Genomic DNA, 4,449 nt, shown 5'->3' on the forward strand with positions numbered 1-4,449 from the left:
GGACACTGACTTCCCAGGAGTGAGACGGCTGTGGTATTCTTGAACTCACAGCATCTGTGATAACCTGATCTGCACAAGACTGGGCCCAGCAACATCCTTTTATGGAAGGGGATGAGCTCATGGAACCCTGCTCTTCTTTAAGAATATATAGAGTAGTGAATGGTTGGTGAGGTGGAAAGGAAGCATTCCTTCATTAGTGTAGTGACTTATAAGATCCCCCTGTAAACAAACTCTCACCATGTGCCCGTAAACAACCCTGATGAAACACATTAAATCACCACAAAAAATAAAAATAAAAAATAAAAGAAGACATTATAGAAGGGAGGCTAGTTGAGGAGTAGAAGTTTGGCAGGAAGGGGTGAGCAAACTCTATCATGCACATGTACGAAAATAACTAAGATAAACAATAAAGGCTTTCTTTTTTTTTTTTTAACAGAACATTCAAAGGCCACCTGCCCCTAAACTTGTTACTTCATCCCCACCCCTGCCCGGGAGAGCATGCTTCTTGACAGAACCAAAGGATGCCTGTACCAGACCTGTGCCCCCAGCTCTCAATGCAGGGCAGAATTCAAGCAGGGTCCACTAGCACCAACTCTAGTCCAGCCTCGTCCCACCGCTCGGCAACCCTGGCCTGGTCACTGTGCTTTTCGGGCTCCGGCTTCCTGGTGCCTTGGTCCCTCTCCACTCCCTTGTCCCTGTGCTCTGCCAAATTGTTTCAAAAAAAGAAGAAGAAGAACTCAGGGTTCTCTGAGGGAGCGGAGAGACCACATAAATGCAGGCATTATTAGCATCATTACCATTAAATATTAATAATGACATTAGCATTGTCTATTATAAGCCTTGAAAAAAAAAAGCTTCGGGAGCCCAGGGTTGAAATGGCAAAGAGAATAATTAGGCCCGTCTGGGCCATAGACCCCTCCAGGCCCTTGAGTGAAATTAGGAAGGCAAATGCAAGAATAGACTATGGAGACTTTCTGTCTGGACCCCCCTACTGAGGTCAACCTAACTCCTCCTGACACTACCTAACTCCTGCTCCCTGAAGTCCGGCTCCTCCCACCCCCACGTCCTGTGCCAGAAAAGCATCCCTGACTTTCCCCTCTGTCTGTCCAGTCCGATCAAGGAGGCACTGCTCTCTATCCCACAGAAGCCTTCATCTACCTCTGCCCACTCCATCCTCACCCTCTGATAGGTACCCGGGCACTGTCCACTGTTCACCCAGTCAGCTTGTTTTACTGAGTTTCATGCTAAGACAACCTCTCCCTCCAGATACTGCATGGCCAATATAGCAATGGAATAACAATGGGAGCTCGGATAGCCCCGGGCAATTCTTGAAATCCTTTAGAAATTTACTGGTTAGCCTACATAGCCACACAACTGTCCTAAACAGAAGTAAAATCATTTCCATTTTACAGAACAGGTTATAGGGTTGGAAGCTGGAAATGTATGCTGACTGAGGGAGTGCTTGCCTGGCCGGCAAAACTGGGTTCCATCCCCAGGACCAAATAAACCAGATGTGGTGGCTCACAACTGTAGCTCCAGCACTGTTGGATTCTCCAGAGGCAGGAGAATCACAATTTCAAGGTCATCCTAAGTCACATAACCAGTTCAAGGCTAGTCTGGACTGCTTAGAGACCCTAGTTTTTGTTTTTACATTTGTTTATTTGCTTTTTCAGGAGAATAGATCCTTAGAGCGATCCAGTCTTATTCAGCGGCTTGCCTAATGTCGTCCAGGTTGGAGTTGCTGAGCTAGGTCAGGCTGTTCTCTCAGCGGCAGAGCTGAAGCCACCCTGTTCATGGCAGGAGAGAGGGAGAAGCAAAGAGTGTTCCTTGTCGTGGACACAGGCCCCTGTGAACTGAGGGAGTCCTCGGACTCCAGTGCTATTGATCTGGTGGGGCTAAGGCAGAGAAGAGCAGATGGGACTGGAAGGATTGAACGGTCCTCGGAATGCCTCCTGAGCCTTCCCAGGGGCTCCAATGTTTACAGTCAAGACCGTGGCTACTTGGCTATCATCCACTGGCCCTTTTCACCCCATTTGGGAGTCTGTGGAGACTCAGCTTCAGATGCTCTGGACATACCAGAATTTGATTCTCCATGAAAAAAAAAAAAGTTGCCCTGACAGCCAGGCACAGTGGGGATTCCAGGCAATGACAGGCTCCCCAGTCAGGAGGAGGACAGGAAGTGACCCTGTCCTCTATTCTACAACCTCCGTACCATCAAGAGCAGACAACTGGCATGCTCAGCAGAGTTAAGCCAGGAGCTCTGGGTCAGCCACTCTGCTGCTTTAGCTGCATATGGCCAGCATCTTAGGTGAAAGGAGGAGGAGGGACAAGGGGAGGGTAGTGCGAGCCCCTCCTAGATGTGGGGTAAAGCTCAGCGCTGCTCCTAGCCTCCTGGAGACAGACAACGCTTCTGTTCTTATCAAACTAGGAACCCATGGCAAAGCTCTGCCTGGATCCTCGCATGCCTACCTCAGGCACTCCGCAGAATAAAAGCATGCCAGAGACTGGCGCTGAAGGTCCCTAGTGCCCACCCTCCAACTCATCTGGGCCAGGCTCAGCTGAGCACCCTACACAAGGAGAAGGCAAACTTGGGAGCTGTCTTTATAAACTGAGGTCCTAGCTAGGTAAATGTTCTTGTTTCTACTATGCCTGTCAGGATCCACCTGCGGTGGGGCAGGCTGACTGTAAGGGGATCTGAGGGAGTCTTTGAGAACAAATTTGCTGACACTAATGACCCTCCCCCAGAGACCTGGTCCCCACCACAAGGGCAGCAGTTGCCCTAAAATAGAGTCACAAAGACAGCTGTCTCTGTCTAAACAATCCCGTAAGCAGCTCCATACCATGGTTCAGCAGCCCATAGCCACAGACATGTCACCCTGCTTGGCAAGGACCTGTTCTACTGTCTTCTGCTAGAGACACCTTGCAGAGACCCTGGGTAGAGCAAGGCCGACTTGGGGGGTGGGGGAGTTAGCAGTGTGACGTACTTCGCTTGCCACAGACAGACAGACAGACAGACAGTGCCACGGTATCAGGAATGGGATGCACTGGAGAAAGAGGATGTGACTGTCTTGTCACAAATTTAAGATTACATGAGAAACAGCTTGGTAGAGGTTAGGCATCTCTGCACCAGAACAAAGAAATTGTGCTTCCTAGGTGTGCCCGCCCTCAGGAGGGGCACCGAAAGAAGAGGGGCATGGATCTCTCTGACAAACACTTGGATCCCTTCTTCTCCCCAGGCCCACATTCACCGGCCAGTGTTATGGAGCCATGTTCATATTTGACAGGGATAGCATTTAAAACTCAGAGGCTGGCTAGCCTTGCCAGCTGTTGCAGCATCTGGGCCACTAGCCAGTTTTGCCCTGGACAGCAGGCAGACCAGAGTGGGGTGAGACAACAGAGACAGCCTGTCAGGGCTGACTGGTGCTGCAGATGGCAGGTCCCTCTGCCTGCAGGCTTCAGTCTTCCCCGGGCATGTCCCCACACGACAGGAACAGGGCAGGAGAGGTACGCTACTACCCAGGGTGAGCCCCCGGGATCTTAGAGCCAGCAGAGGCCTTGGTCATCTTTAACTCTTTTAGGTTACCAGTGGGGCTCCAAGGAAGCAAAGCACTTACCCAAACACACCGTCCGTCGATAACAAAGCACAGAGTGAACCGTGCAGGTGCTCAGACTCCAGTCCCATGAGTGAAGGCACACCATTTGCTGGTTGAAAATGGGCTGGATCTAGGTGTAGTGGTGTGCAAAGGGGACCAAGCTCAATTACATAGTCAAATATAGTTTGCAAATTTTCATGTATTTTGTAATCCCGTTTTCATAAACTGATCCTAATAACCCATGTAATGCAAGTGAAAATATAAACTAAGAGACGGGTACTCAAATTTATTAAGAATGGAGGTTGGGGACTTTCACTGTCTATTTTTAATTTCTTTAATAGTTTGATCAATTTGACCAAAAAAAAAATCCCATGTTACTTCTGGGCAAAGACAAGGAAGAGGAATGTGATGGGTGAGGGAACAGGGGTGACAGAGGCTGACCACTCCATCACAGCTGCCCCACACAGAAATTTGGTGGTTTGATTTGGATTCCATCCTCTTAATAAGGGATTAGAGAAGGGGCAAAGCAAGAATCCTGGTGCTCATGTGTCGCCAGGATTTCAGGAGCAAGAGACACTTTTCTTTGTGCCTCCTCAGCGCACCCCTCTGCAGCCCGTCAGTCCTGGGCTGGGCACTGAGCTGGCCAAGCTTGATGAAAGGCGGGCGGTGCGGCGTGCTCCAGGCTCGCTCCCTGGTCCTTAAATGACAGCAAATGAGGTAGGGCCAGGAGGGTGGGGACGGCGGGGTGGGAGGGGGCAGAGGAAGCCATCTCCGGCCGAGCGTTGGCTGAGGAGCCGAGCCAGCCAGTGAGCGGAGCCTGCGAGAGGGAGGAGCGCATCCTGATGCAGAGATGCTG

The sequence above is a fragment of the Myodes glareolus genome, chromosome 5 (genome assembly GCF_982192425.1).
Source record: "Myodes glareolus chromosome 5, mMyoGla1.1, whole genome shotgun sequence".
NCBI lineage: Eukaryota > Metazoa > Chordata > Mammalia > Rodentia > Cricetidae > Myodes > Myodes glareolus.